Genomic DNA, 15,904 nt, shown 5'->3' with positions numbered 1-15,904 from the left:
CCAGATGTCCCTTCAAGGACAGCAGTGGAAGCTGGGGACCAAGTTGGTGAAAGCTACCAGTAGTGTCTACTAAGAATTTATATTTTACTTGATGTTTTCTAGAGGCAAGGTAATTTACCTCAGTCTCCTTCCCAACAGCATCAGATTTAATTTGACATTGTCTGTTCTGTGGTAGAGACATGCATGATACAGTTTTATAAAACCTATTTTTCTCAGTGGCCCTTGGCTTTTTGCATAAATTTGTACCTAGCACCTACTCTGGGCATAGCCTAGTGCTGGGTGCCAAGAAGAATAGTGAGAGAATGCCAAGAGTCCCCTTATGGTCTCCTGGGTGAGGAGGCAAGAATGGAAATGTGTGAGTATACACAAACACACAGGCACATGCATCAGCACGGTGCAGGGCAGGTACATTCATAGTTACCAAACCCAGAGCCTTGGACAGTCAATGCTTCAGATGTTTATGCAAGTGAGAAATCAGGGTAAGGTGGATTAGTGTTACTCATACTTTAATGTGCAATCAAATCTCCCTAGCATTTGTTAGAATGCAGATTCTGATTTGGTAGGTCTGGGGTGGGACCCAAGATTCTGCATTTCTAACAAGCTTCTGGTCCAGTTCGTTTATTCATGCATTTGTTCATTATTGAATCTGCCACACACCATGCATTGTGCTATAAACTGGGGATAAAATAATGACTAAAATACAGCCTATCCCTCAAGAAGAGGACAGGTAAAACAAAGATTATAACTTCATGATTGATAGAACTATTCTCAAGCTTCTTTCTGAGCCTAGAGGTATAGAATGCAGGCCGATTTATGAGGGATGGATAAGAGTTTCCTTGATAAATAAGTTGTTGTGGGGAGTGAAGGGATGGGGCAATTCAGGCAGGAGAGACAGTAAGGAGAGACAGATGTGTGAAGGTCTGGAAGTGTTCAACAGCATCCTAAAGGTTGTTTTAAGTCTTGGATTTGGTCAAAGCACAGGCTCTGGGTAGAAGCGTGGAGGGAAAAAGAGCTGCACAGTGGTCAGGGCCCAGGTCCGGAGGGCCTTGTGTGCTAAGCATAACATCCTGAAAGCTAAGGTGAGGTGGGGAAGGGAATCCAGAAACAGCTCAGAGGTCCCCTATCTAAGTGGTGTGTCCTCCACCTTGTCCTCTCACTTGCAGGTGACCATGGCGACTCCTCTCTAGGACTTCAGCCCTTGTTTATTCTATCTGAGTTGATGCCCACTCCCCAGCCCCACCCAAACATGGAAAGCTCTGCTGCTCCAATGATTTTCTTTAAAAGAGGATATAATGCCCAGAGTACGGCCTCTCAGAGGTTAAGAGAAGCACCAGCAGCTTCCAATATTTGAGTTTTCTGATTTATTTAAAAAAAAAAAAAACACGAGTCAAAATAAGGTGACAAGTTTATAGTATATTTTAAATATTCCCTTGGATAATTAAAACATTTACCATAACAAGTAGACCACAAGTGTATGCTATTTTAGAGATAATTATAGTTTTATAAACATTAAAGTACATTAGAAGCAGAATGGGGCATGAGATTAATGCCTGCTTTCAATTCTGTATCTCCATGGTTGTATATATAACTCAATTTATAGACAAAAAGTGAAAATATGAGGAGTTTTGTAAATGTAAGGCTAGGGCAAACTGCCACCCCACCGCCAGCCCTTCCTACCCATCCATCCTAATAGGCCCTGATCCAGGAGCTTTGGAAATCCTATTTTCTTGTTTAATTATTGGAAAAAACAAAGCATTAGACCGTACAGGAAAAAGCAGCAACACTGACTGAAGGGTATGAAAGGTCAATGACCAAACATCAGTGACCTTCAAAAGACACCTTGAGAGCCAACCAAAGAAGCCACTGTGTTGCTCCAACCTAATGCCAACATGGGCATTTTCAGCAAAATGACAAAAACCACTGAAGAGAAAACAGGCATGCCATCGTGTGAAAGACAGACTAGCTGGCCTTCTATCGTCATCCCTCATTTTTTTTTGGCTTAGTGGAAGATTTCCTGATTTGAAGAGACAGGTTTATTTTGGAGTGAAACACAAATGAATGCACAAACAAGAGGCGTATCTGGCAGCATAAGAAGCAGTTTGCAGTTTAAAACACAATGACACAAACCAAATTTAGCTCCCATTCCCTGAACCAGCTGAAAAAGCAGCCACTGCACGTGCCCAGCAAGCCACATCCAGCATGCCAATCCATCTCTGGGGTGCATTTGCTGGCCCTGTACATTCGGACTGCAGATATTGGTAGGAACTGTTCCTGTGCTATAACGATTTTTTACAGAAAAATAAAACAAGATCTTGATCCCTACAGAGTCCTATCAGAGAGCTTACTGAGAGAAAGAGCTGTACTGTGAGTTATGAAGAGCAAAGGGGATCCCAACAAAATTAAACTATTGCTTAGTCACTTTGATGAATGAACATTGTCCAGCCTGGGCAAAGATCTGACTGTCCAGAGTTAATTCTGGAGTGACGTTTCATGGTTTTGTCTTTTAAAAGCCACGTGTATTGGCAAGCAGAAAGCTGACAGGACCTGCAGGCTTCCCAGAGAACACGCTGTCCCTCTCATTTATGTAAGGGAACGCTGCCCCTGCTCAAAGGCCTCCAGTGAGCCGTGCCAGAGCGTTCTGCTTGGGCCACGAGTGCTTGATGCAGTCTGGCGGGAGGATGGGGTGGCACAGAGAGCATCCAAATGAGAAAGGATTCTGCTCTGTAGAGACAAAGGAGCCACAGAGCCATAGACACTGGACCTGGAGGATTCACAATTTGCTGCCCTTCCTGATGTAGCAAGAAGATTTCTGGCATGGCTGAGAACTTACACTTTTCCCCTGAGAATTCTGAACTCTCGTTTTTGGTATTATGTTTTCAGGGCCCGAGAAAACTGTAATAATCAGAATAGGTTAAAAATTGATCACCTTGATCCATCTGTGATTCAATGCCCTGTAGGATATCGAGATGAGTGCCTGGTCCAGAGGATGAAGAGGAGGTTGGAAACTATGGCTGAAATGGGAACAGAGAGATTTGCAGGATGACTATGAGGATGTCAGAGCAGAAGGGGCTTCAGAGGTAATCTGGCTGGATGCCCTCATTTATACTGATGAGGCAGTGGAGGGAGACCCCAAGTGATTTGCTTAGGGTCACACAATGATATGTTGTTAGGGTAGAGTTTTTACAGCAAGTAGAACTCCTGGTTCATGTGAGTGTGGCAGATTTATTGCAAAAGTGGCTCCAATTCTTCCCCTCTCTGTATCCCTCTCTGTAACCAGACAAATGCCCAGCCAGGCCTGACCAAGATCAGCAGAAGCAGCCAGCCAACTGCGGATTGTGAGCAATAATAATGGATATTGTTCTAAGCTCCTCGGCTTTGGGGTAGTTTGTTTGTGGCAATACGTAACTAGTCAGTGGCGCTGTAATGAGAGGTCGGTCACTGAGGAGAGAAGGAAGGAGCAGGATAATCCCCCGTGTTTAATCCTGCAGTTTCCAGCATTTGGGAATAGCGGCCAATTTAGAGGATGAGAATGTGTGCTGGAAATGGAATTCCAGAAAAATCTGCTCAGAGCCATTGTGGTCTTGTGCTCCCTCAATGCCAGGTGATCCTGAGGCATTTGTGTCATCACACAGTGAAGTTGAAACGATGCTGGAAATCTTCCAATCCTGAATTTACAAGATATGCAAACAGAGGCTAAGCAGTGTTAAGGAAGAATCGACCTCAAAATTTGAGGGACCCAGTGCAAGACGAAAATGTAATGTCCCTTGTTAAAAATTAAGAATTTTGGGCTTCCCTGGTGGCGCAGTGGTTGAGAATCTGCCTGCCAATGCAGGGGACACGGGTTTGAGCCCTGGTCTGGGAGGATCCCACGTGCCGCGGAGCAACTGGGCCCGTGAGCCACAGCTGCTGAGCCTGAGCGTCTGGAGCCTCTGCTCTGCAACAGGAGAGGCCGGGATAGTGAGAGGCCCGCACACCGCGATGAAGAGTAGCCCCCGCTTGCCGCAACTGGAGAAAGCCCTCACACAGAAACGAAGACCCAACACAGCCAAAAATAAAAACATAATAAATAAATAATAAATAAAAATTAAAAAAAAAAAATTAAGAATTTTAAGACTGTGACAGCAGAGCACTGAACCAAGTGCTTGTCCCTTCTAGGTGTGGGACACTTCTGCAACTCGTGGGTTGTACTTCAGCTCTGAAGCCAGCCTGGAGTTAAGCAATTGGTTTAATAATGCCCCTTCAAAAGTCCATCTGTTTAATTTTTGCCAAAACTTAAAACTTATTTGTTAATAGCTAGTCCAAGATGTAAGGCAAGAATCTAAGGCCTCTAGTTCCTACTCCCGTGATTTATTTTCTTCATTTTTTGACAGACTGATGGAAAGAAAATCTGAACCAGAAACAGTATGGCTGGCTTGGGGTCTTACTCAGAGGGAAGAATTTATAATTCTTCATAGGATGTGCTGAAGCATGGGAATTTGGATTCAAGCAAGGAAAGTCTGAAATTAGAATTCTTACATTGAATATTTGCTGTGTCCAATTATATCTTTATGATATTTTCTTTGTTGAAGTGGACTGCTGTTCATTACAATTACTTGAATCGTCTATTTAGCTATTTCTTTTCCTGTCTTTGCTTTCTTTTTCTTCTTTTTTCTCTTCTTTTTGTAAGTAAAAAATTCTCAGGTGTTAAATAATGATTTAATTTTTAAATTTCTCCTAAGTTTTGCCTTACTTATGACATTAATACTTTTCCAACAGCTCTGAACTCCTCTCTTTCCTTTAGAGCTCTGGAAAAATGGTAGCTTAGTATGTGCGTTATCCTATCCTTAACCAACTTCGTCACTACTTTGAACACTCTTCTCTTTGACTTATGCAAGACCCTGCGGTTAAGTGTTATCTGAATCTTTGTTTCTGTAGGAAACCCATCTCCATTATTTTATTTTGTAATTAATTAAAAAGAAAATAGAACTGGGCTTTCTTTAAGGCTTTCTAAGTTTTTTCTCATTCTCTCATCACAGGGAATTCAAAAGGGCCTCTCGGGTTACAGAGATGAGTCTGTGAATTTAAAAAAATTTCTTTGAGCAAAGACAAGGTTTTTGTGACGTCCTTTTTTTTTTAAAGACAATGAAAGTGACAAGGCAAGGTCTTAAATGATAAAGGCATCACTAAAGGCAAAAGTCAGAGATGAGAAACAACTGTGAGAACACACATGAAAGCCAGTGGCGATGTCATGAGGAACAGAGCTCAGCTTTGCATCAAAGGTTAAGCTAACTGAACACTAATGCTTGAATCCAGGCAGAGTTGTTTTCTGCTGTGTAGAGGCTGGTTGCTTTCTGCATTGACACAAGTTCTTCTTGCTTTAAGGATTACTTGCTAACTCACCAAAGACACGTCCGTGTTATCTGCGTCCCTTTGCCAAGGCTCCTATCCACCTGGCTTTGTCTACGCAGCTACAAAGGAAGGCTAGATTCTCAGGGCATTTGTCCCTGTTCCCACCTCTTTTCCTTCAAAAATCACCATAATGGGCTTATATTTAGCCAATGACATCTAACTGGACTAATGAAATGTCTAATTTAATTTGGAACAGTGAACCTCAGTTCTATTTTGGTTTGTTCTTTTATTGAATCAGAATACATTTTCATGGTCCCTAATGGAAATGCGAACTTTCTCCATCAAGGTGGCAAAGGGCTTCCCTTATCAAAGAGGTTTTCAAACCAGTTTCCAGAGGAGGTCCCATAGTGGTCAGAACTGGTCAGAGAACTATGGGTTGTAATACTCATCACCTGGTTCTGGTTACTATCTTTTTAGGCACGGTTTCTCTTCCGCTATTTGCTCTTTCTCCCCAATCTATTTCTTATCTCTCTCCCTCTTTTTTCCCCTATATTTCACCCCAAATGCCAAAGCTGTGAGCCTTATTTATGTTTACCAAGGTCACACTGGCACAGAAATCTTTCTGCAGGTTTCTCTAGAGGACTAAATCAAACTGAAACTTTCTGCCCTGAAGCTAAAAGCTGTATCAACTTCTAGGTACTTGGCTTCTGTTTGGCTTTATTTTCTCTTCCCATTTTACTCACTCTTTCCCCTCTTCTCCCAAATACCAGGTACTCTAGATTCCTTTCTCTGTCTCTCTCCTGCTTTCTTTCCTTTGACCCTGAAAGACAAAATGCTAATAAGCTCCCTTCCTTTGCCTCATTAAAAAATTACCATAAAATTTATAGCTGGCTTAGGCCAGCCATCACTGATCTCCTTGATTTAGTTACTGCCAAGAAGTGTTTTATGACTATCCACTGACTTATTTACAACGCACACCACAAAGTCCTTGGTGTTAGGAACCTGGATAGACCTTCTGATTTGTTTGGAAAATAGAGTGGGTACTTGAAGTTCCCTGTGTAGAATGGGGTGGGTTGGGTTGTTTGACTTGCACATTTTTATATGAGAAGATAAAATCCCCAAGCCTTAAAATGTAATAGTATCAAATCATTTTGCTGCTGTGTAGAAAATGTATACAGCCCTCAGACAACACAGGAAACTTTCCAGTACTTCCCTAAGCATTAATTTCAGAAGGCCATTAGTGAAGCTGGTAATTGAAAACAAATTGTATTGGTGATGCTAAAATTGTATATTGGTGGAAGCTGTTTGAATATATGAATGTGATGAGGTTAATTGATTACACAAGAGTGATTTAGAGGCTGATGTAATAACCACCAGTCTTGAGTCTGCTATTTGAAGGATGAATCAGAGTGGCAACGATTTAAATGTTTGAAACATTTGAATTGTGTTGACTATTCAGTTGTGTATTTGAAATATATGAAATTGATCTCTTCCTTTTGTAACCCCTGGTATCCTATTGGTCACTATGTGAATTTAAAGTGTTCAGTAGTACCCAAAGCTCTCTAACAGGTGATAGTTTGTTCTGAGCAAAATAGTAATTACCTGGAACAGATTCATAAAAAAGAGTTCTGATGTGTGTTTCTGAAGAGAAACATCAACTGTATCTTTTGGAAGTTAGCTCAAAACTACGATGCCAGTGATTATTTGAGCACTTCACTGTCACAGAAGGAATCGGAGAGGAACAGTTGTATTATTCTGCCTTCTCTAGTCACTTTCTCCAACCTGGCTAAAGCTAGGTTTGGGATCTGGGGTAGTGGCAATAAAGACTGGGTGTCTAGAACTGGACCACTGACTATTGTTTGTTTCTTTGATGAGCCAATGCTATTCTATGGGGAGTTGCTGGTGGAAAAGATCTTGGTGGTGAAGGTGGGAGACTAAAGGCTCACTTCTTTAAGTTTAAGGTGTAGTTCCCCTAACACATTAGAAGCTGTGAGGAGGAGCAATCATGTCAGGGTAAACGTGTCACAGCACTGTTAGAGAAGTACCACTTGATAATTCAGGAAATGTGACGGCATGAAGTACAAACTGTGGCTCCACATGGCCTAATGTCCACATGATGCTTCATTAAAAAGCATGGTTCAGGGACTTCCCTTGTGGTCCACTGGTTAAGACTTTGCCTTCCAATGCAGGGGGTGCGGGTTCAATCCCTAGTCAGGGAGCTAGGATCCCACATGCCTTGTGCCCAAAAAACCAAAACATAAAATGGAAGCAATATTGTAACAAATTCAATAAAGACTTTAAAAATGGTCCACATGAAAAAAAATCTTTAAAAAAATTCATGGTCCAAAAACCAAATTACAACAGGAAGCTAATTGTTACTTCCATCTCTTAAAGATCATGAAAGTAGATTCAATTTATAATCCACAGTAAAATATCTTTCAAAACTCCCTTTGCTTCCTTCTCAGTGTCTCAGACTCCAAATATATTGCAGAGACCCCCCCAAAATGCTTTTCTCAGGTAACACATGGACTTTCATCCCCTACCCCACCCCTTCAGCTCTTCATTCTGCAGGTTTACTCAGCCTGTTGTTGTTTTTTTTTTTAATTCTATCTTTTGTTTAATGTGGTTCTGCTTATACTTACAAAAAGGTTAGGAACTACTTTGGCGAAATTCTCTTAGAGCTTAAGGCAAGGGCAAGGGAAGAATCTGAGCAGATAAAGACAAAGTTCTCTTATTAGCTGGGGTGGGACCAGGAATATGAAATTACTTCTAAGATATCTTGTGCCTAACACAATCTGTAATAAGAGCCAACATTTATTAGTAGTTAACATGTTCCACTTATTTTGCTAATGTTTTTACACTAATTATGTCATAATAAGTCTAATATTTTACAGATTTGTAGTAGCACTGTAAATACAAGGAAACTGTAGTTTAAGGGGCAAGAGAGTGACTTGCCCAAGGTTACATAGCTGGTTAATGGCAGAACTAGGATTTCTTGGCCTTAGTCTCCTTCCAAAGCCCTTGTTCTTGACCATCACAAGTTCAGGGATCAGCATCCTCAATGGCTGAAATTATACTGAGAATAAAGCAATCATTTAAACACAATGACACTGGTTTGTACATAAGAAATATAATTTAATGCCATCCTTTAAATTTTTTTTCCTTTTTACACGATTTTTTAGCTGAATGTAACATGGACCCAGATCTGCATTAGCATACTAGTGACCAAACGTTGGACAGTTGTCTACAAATTAGCACTAGAACTTCCCAACTATAAATGCTTGCCATTTGGGGAGGCAATTCAAAATTTTAATTAATTCATTAATTAATTCTATTTACTGTTTTCCTCCTGAAAGATCAGAGGAAATTCTGTGGCCCGGAGTTATAATCTTGAGTGCGTTCCCTCTGAGTAGTTCACTCCTCTCCCCTGGGTCTCCTCTGTGAGGCTGGGGTTTAGGAGGAAGATTAGGAGCTCATCAGAGCGTGACAGTGATGAATGGTACACAGAGCGCATGTAAGGAACTCCAAATGCAGTTGTTGGCTCCTCTGTCGAGTATACAACCTCCAAAATGACCTTTATATTAAATTTCTACCTTTTGAACAAATTTACCTTTTGGTATAAATGTTTCTGTACTAGCTTTGAATCCTGATTGAAAGTAAAATGCTATGCCTCTGATGAGATTCATCATTATTCTTTGCAAGACAGGTCTTAAATCAACGTGTCCTATTTTTCTTTTTGGCAGATGCCTTCGACGTGGAGTACATGTTGAGTCGGTCACTTTCATTTTCATCGTCTAGAATTGGTTGTAACTCATTATCTTGGTAGTGATGGTCAGTGTAAATTCCCTTGGCAGCTAGTCAGTTCTCTCCCAATTGAAATTAGAGTTTGAGCTAGTTGTTTAAAGGAAATGTAAACACAGGGTTAGAGGATGCTGAATGTGGGACTCTGATCTTACATTTGGAGGCCTGGGCCTTTACAGTTAAGACAAACAGCAGAGCTATAAAAAGAATCATTCTAAGTCATCTGTCCCCAATTTCTTGACCCTATTAAAGAAAGAGTTTATGGAATTATTATAAGAAATCTATATATCCCTATGTAGATTGAATACATATTATATCTTGCACATGCATATACTATTCATTTTCACATGTGTTGTAATCAATGTGATACAAATTGTTTTAAAAATATTAATTTTACTAAATTTATTTGATATTATGTATTTTTAGTCAATATATCAATATAGGCAAGACATTCAACTGCTATCATGAGACATTTATAAACTCTTATGTTCGAAAGGAGTTCTCATTTTTAAAACAATTGGGAATCACTAATCTAAATAATGATGGTTCCCGTGTGATCAGCAAAATGGGAAGAAACGTGAAAGAGGTCAGAAATATGAAGGCATTTCCACAATAAAAAAGAGCAGGAGGTCCCTACCCAAAGCTATCAATTCCTGTCAGGAAATTGGCTGACACATCCTTGCTTTACCTTGGAGCTATGGAAGCCTGCTGCTTGATTTACCATGGGTGTTAAAGTACCCTGTGTCAGCAAACTCACAGGAAGAACTTGTCAATTCTACTGGTATTCTGTCCAAGTTACAAACTGGCACGGCCCTCAGGTACCCTAGTATATCACAGTGTCTTTGACATTTTCCTGAGGAAAAATCATAGATTACGAGTCAACGTACAAAAGGGAGAATAAAGGCTATCTCTGATTGTGAAATTTCTGCTTTTAGTTGATGATCAAAAGGATCATCCAAGGGGCATAGCAGATAAGTGGTTTTGTTGGTTTTTACAGCCCCAATTTAATCTCCCCTGCTTCTGGTAACAGAATCTGTTTTCCTTTAGAGAATTTTCCATACCCACTGCTAGCGCGTGGCTCAGATTTAGTCTCAAAACTGCTGCTAGAATTACTAAGAAAGAGGTGAATTCCTCTGGATGAAGTTCTGAGGTCAGTTTAGTGCTGCTTATAGTCAATTTCACCATCACTGGGAAGCGCCTGCCCAAGAAAAAAGCAACATAGGGGACAACCGACCCAAAGGTGGAGAGAGCCCAAAAAAATAACATTTGAACATCTGATCCAGGTATTCTGATTTTGACTTTTGGGTAATGTGAGACAATCAAGTTTACTTTGTTTCTTACATGTTTGTGTTAGGGTATTGTCACCGGCACCATAAAGAAACCTGATTAAGGCAGGCTTGTCCTTCAGCCTCCAATGGAGTTTACCATTCTCTTTGCACTGTTGTTTTCCACATTCGAAGTCCAAGAAAACTACACTGTGCCATGCCAGGACTGCTCTAGCCTTACTCCATTATGGACCCTCTCAGTGTGGAGCAGAAAGACTTTTCCTCTAGCTCACCAGCTGACTCGTAGGGACAAGGCATTCACAGCCCTGACAGGGTCCAAAAAAACTGGTGAGAGGCAGAGACCCTGTAGTTCTGAAAAATTCAGCTCTCAGATGTCATGGAAAAGTCACCTCAAACTAGAATATTTTAAATGTAACTGAAGATTTCTTTCCAATTGGCAATAAACAGTGAATGATGTACTGCAGTATACAAAGGTTGCCAGTTTTTGATAGAGCAGCCCAGTAGCTCAGCTGGAGATTCTCCTAAGAGGCAAGACTATGATAAGCATTGTTTTATGGAGATGGGGTATTTTGATGCTGACGCTTCAGTTTTGCTTTTATTGTTTTTTTCTGTTCCTTTTTTCATTCTTGTTTACTCCGCTGTGTTCTTTTCCATTATAACTCTTTTCTTTGTCTGAAATTGGACCCACAGAAAGAAGCCTGTAATAAGGGGACATGAGAATCCCTAAATTTCCCTTATTTTGATTTTCCACTTTATTAATATTTCAGTTTATGAAACATACAGGAGGTATTTTAGCTCACTGGCTCTTCAACTTAGTCATGCTACTTTCTAATCCGTTGCAAGGAAAATTTGAATATGCATCATAGCATCTAAAACCGACATTTCTAAATCTGTTTGTGGTACATTATGTAGGAAAATACTTCAATCTCACTAGTACTTGAAAACCCTCATCATACACCATTCCATCCTAGAAAAAAAAAAAAAGCAAGTGGGGATATTTGTATATAAGGGAAAAAGAGGGACAGTAATATTGCAACCCACTGATAAAGATTAAACTGTCTTCCTTAGCTTAACTGGATGTGGCTTAGTTTTGATTTTGGGGTTTCCTTGCGCTGCTTAATATACAACCAAGTAAGATAATTTTTCTTCAGTGATCTTTGCATAGGATTAAACAAAGTTTGAGTTTAAAGTTGTTATAAACTTTATGAAGTTTAAATTTTTTTTTTCTCTCTATGAAGCTTTCTGTGTTACTCCTGAACTAATTCAACTGTTTTGTTTGTTTGTTTGTTTTTGGTACATTTGGCTGTAGTGTCTTTTTACTTTTACCCTAAAAACTAGGTTATAGTATATTGGGTTGGTAAAACGTTCATTTGGCTAGTGAATACATTGTTCAATAAAATTCTTTGTGAAAATGACAAATGTCTTTCATTTTTACCTAAAACAAATGAATTTGGCCAACCCAATACTACAGGACCCCTCACATATGCTGATGGAGAACTTACTGCTTTAGTTGTTATTGTGTGTTTGATGTCTGGTCTCCCCATGGGGTTGTAAACTCTTAAAGGGCAGGAACTGTGTCTTTTGCTCACCATTGAACCCCCTTGTCCCTAGTATAATACCTGGAACATAGTAAGCACTTAATAAATAGTTGTTGAATAAGTGAACAAATAATGAAACAGCTCAAGTTAAGTCACTGTCATTGAATATTAGCATGGATCAATAAGTAGTTATCAAACTGTATGTGACCAGGTGAAACTAAAAACAACAGCGACAGCAACAGTAACATTATCCTTGCCCTTAAGGATAAAACAATGTGACATATTACTTGGAAAGGAAGAGAATGATCATTTACTGAGTACCTGTTATTTAGAAAGAGTATAATGCAGTGTATGTAAAATTTTTCGTAACCTACAGTAAAAAAAAAATACTCTACAGCAATACCCAGTACACATGCACACACAGCTTAAACAAAATTTTCACAGAATATTTACCTTTACTGTGTGGGATATACTGATATTTCTATTCTAATCTATTTTATGCATTCTCTTATATTTCATTAAAAAATGCTGGTCATGACCACCTAAATTGATCTCATCTCTCTCTCTCATAGCTCTGAAGAACTCCCTAATAGCAGTGAGGAGTGTGGGTTTTGGAGTCAGACTGCCCACTCGCTCTGCCACTTACCGGTGGTGTGACACTGGCCCAACGTCCAATGTTGTGAAGCCTCACTGCCTCATCTACAAAATGGGGATGGTGTTAGTAACTACATCATAGGGTGGCTGTGAGAACTAAGTGAAATAATGAGTGGAAATCTCTTACCACAGTGTCTGGCAAAGAGAAAATCCTCAAAAAACATTAGCCACTAGCATGTACCAGACACTACATGCATGCTTCTCAGGCATCTCCTTTTATCCTCTGGAAAGTCTCATGATGTAGTATTATTACCCCCATTTTACAGTAAGGAAAGTAATCTTTAGAGAGGTTAAATGAATCATCCAGGGCCAAATGGTCAACAAATGGTAGAGCTGGGGTACTCAAACCAGGTCTGTTCGACTCTGACTGAGGCCTGTGTGTGTTTTTTTTTTTTTTAAGGAAATACTCAAAGAAGCCTCCATGGAAATGGTGGAACTTGAGATGGGCTTTGAAAGATGAGTGAATTGTATAATACCTATGCCCAAATGCTATTGCCCATGGTTGAAAGAAGGTGGAGTTTGGGATCAGCCACATCTGGGTTCTATCCTTGGTCTACCATTTGCCACCTTAGTAACTGGGTGCAACTTTACCTGGCCTCCCTGAGCCTCAGTTTCCTCAGGTTTATGCTACTGATAAGACCAACTGTGCAGAGTTCTCATGAATAATGAGCTACACAGGATACAATTTTTTATTGTCTGGCATATAGGTGCTCAACAAATGTAAGCTACTTTTATTAGATAGAATTCGCTTAGAGGGTATGTGAGTTGGAATTTAATCTCTCACCTAGGGCTTAATTACATTTGTAATTTGTAGGTTTCAATAGATGTAATTTGTAGCCATATAGAGAGCACGGGTGAAAATATACTGTATGAATGGGTCTGATAAGTTTCATCATTAATCATCTTAAGCAGTTCCAAATAGAATGACTGTGAGTGACACTGAGACTGCAGCTACTGATTATACTTCTGGTAGTAGAGTTTGTTCAACATAATCTCTTCCGAGTTACTAGCAATACTGTTTAGCTTTCCAGGGTTAATGTAAAGTACATTTGCCTCACCAGGAGACACCAGGACTTTACAAGTATTGCACAGCATCAAACGACAATGGGGCCAACTTGGCAGCACTATTCATTTCCACTGTAGTTTAATTACCAACTCTGCTGCCTGCTCTTCAAGCCTTGGGACCAAAGGTGAATCAAATACTAGAAAATATAAAGTTGGCTTCTGTTTATGTCCCCTCTCATTTCTACCTTTGTGGATCTGAAGATTGAGAAAGCCAAATTTCTTGCTCCCTAGGGTACCAATGAAGGCATGGTTTACGACTTAAGTAGGCATGTTGCTTCAACTGCGATCAGCTCTGATTACTATGAAATCATTCCGTTTAATATTTCCCCTGTGGACTCCATGGTGCGTTAGGTGGTTACTAAACCTCTGGACATCAGAAGTGGAGCACAGCTGTGATTCTAAAAGGTTCATTCATAGGTAGAGAATGGTGATGGCAAAGCTTATGAAGTTGGGATGCACTGTTAATGCTCTTAGGTGCCCAATCAACCCTGGAGAAACTCCATCCTGCAAGTGAATTATAGAGATGCAGGGAGAACGCATGTTTTAGCCTCTTGGGAACTAAATTACTCCTGAGACAAAACTACCAGGAGAGTAGAAAGGCAATTTTATACACATATATTTTCTTAAGTAGGAATATGATCCCATATATCAAAGAGGATCCTGGGAACTTTTAGTGTGTTTGGTGATACAGTGATAAATGCTTTAGTAAAACATATGCCCTTAAATAGTTTATTAACAAGTGGCAGTAAAAAGCACTGAAGTTGGGAGAATGGAATTTGAGCCCTGATCCTACTACAATGCTTTGTGTTGACCTGAGTAAATCACTTACATTTTAGTCTTTTTTTCCCTTATTTGTAAATTTCAGATTCATATCCATGGAATATAGAGTCCAGTTCTAAGATTATTTGTCTGAGATTCTTAAAGTCTCATGTGATCAAGCTGAGATTTTTTGATTGAGTTTAAACTCCATTAACCTTTCTCAAAAAGAAGGAACCTTTTGCACTGTGCTAAGGGACTCTACTCATATAAGTCAGCATGTGATTTGCCAGGTAAAAGAATCATGTATGGAATACTTCAATAAAATATATCCTTTCAAATACTATATTTATTAATGAGTAGCAATAAAAGAATAAAAACTAGAGTTTTCAAGATTTTCACACATTATCTGATCCTCATAAAAACTCTATAAGGTGGGGCTTCCCTGGTGGCGCAGTGGTTGAGAATCCGCCTGCCAATGCAGGGCACACGGGTTCGAGCCCTGGTCTGGGAAGATGCCACATGCCACGGAGCAACTGGGCCCGTGAGCCACAATTACTGAGCCTGCGTGTCTGGAGCCTGTGCTCCGCAACTAGAGAGGCTGCGATAGTGAGAAGCCCGCGCACCGCGATGAAGAGTGGCCTCCGCTCGCCGCAACTAGAGAAAGACCTCGCACAGAAACGAAGACCCAACACAGCCATAAATAAATAAATAAATAAATAATTTAAAAAAACAAAAAAAAAACCCCACAAAAACTCTATAAGGTAAGTCATCATTCCAGTTTAACAGAAGAAAGTGAGATTGTAAAAGGATTAATTTCTTGCCAATATTTACATAATTAATAAGTAGCAGAGATGGATCTTAGCATTCATGCTCTTGATTTTTACCCCACTGTGAAATACCAGTGGTCATGATGATACTAGGAATCTTTTTGTATTTTGTCATGTGCCTTTCAACCAAATGCTCCTGATCATACACATTTTGGAAGAGCTAAGGCAGAAGCTGTTAATCTGTAAGATGCAGACCCCTGGGGAGGCTGTTGGAAGGTTATTTCTGAAGGCATTTGAATCCTCACAGACACTAAGAAATATCTGTTCATTAAATGTCTTAGTCAGTTCCAGCTGCTGTAACGAAGTACCATAGACTGGGTGTCTTATGAACGACAGAAACTCATTTCTCACTGTTCTGCAGGCAGGAGATGAGGGTACCGTACCAGTATAATCAAGTACGGGTGAGAGCCCTCTTCGAGGCTGCAGTCTGCTGGAGAGCAGAGAAAGCTCTCTAGGGTCTCTTTTTATAAGGACATTAATCCCGTTAATTAACTAACTATACCTCCCGAAGGTCCCACCTCCTAATACCATAACACTGGGGGTTAGGAATTTCAACATATGAATTTGAGGGGACACAAACAATCAGTCCATAACACGAAAAAAGTAAGATCTCAAATACATGTGAACAGTTCTTTTAATACTCAAA

At 40.0% G+C, this 15,904-nt stretch overlaps 2 long non-coding RNA genes across 3 annotated transcripts in view; one reads left to right on the top strand and one right to left on the bottom strand.

The window, feature by feature from the left end:
- LOC309635814 overlaps positions 1-15,904 on the bottom strand; it is a 352,198-nt gene that overhangs the window by 231,868 nt on the left and 104,426 nt on the right. The window lies entirely within an intron of this gene.
- LOC309635819 lies at positions 2,968-4,602 on the top strand. Its single transcript, XR_014249041.1, has 2 exons — positions 2,968-3,077; positions 4,371-4,602. It is a non-coding gene; the product is annotated as an uncharacterized lncRNA (long non-coding RNA).

Source organism: Balaenoptera borealis (assembly GCF_965194805.1).
Source record: "Balaenoptera borealis genome assembly, chromosome: 10".
Taxonomy (NCBI): domain Eukaryota; kingdom Metazoa; phylum Chordata; class Mammalia; order Artiodactyla; family Balaenopteridae; genus Balaenoptera; species Balaenoptera borealis.
The sequence above is the reverse complement of the archived record's forward strand: the minus strand, read 5'-3'. Positions and strand labels throughout refer to the sequence as shown.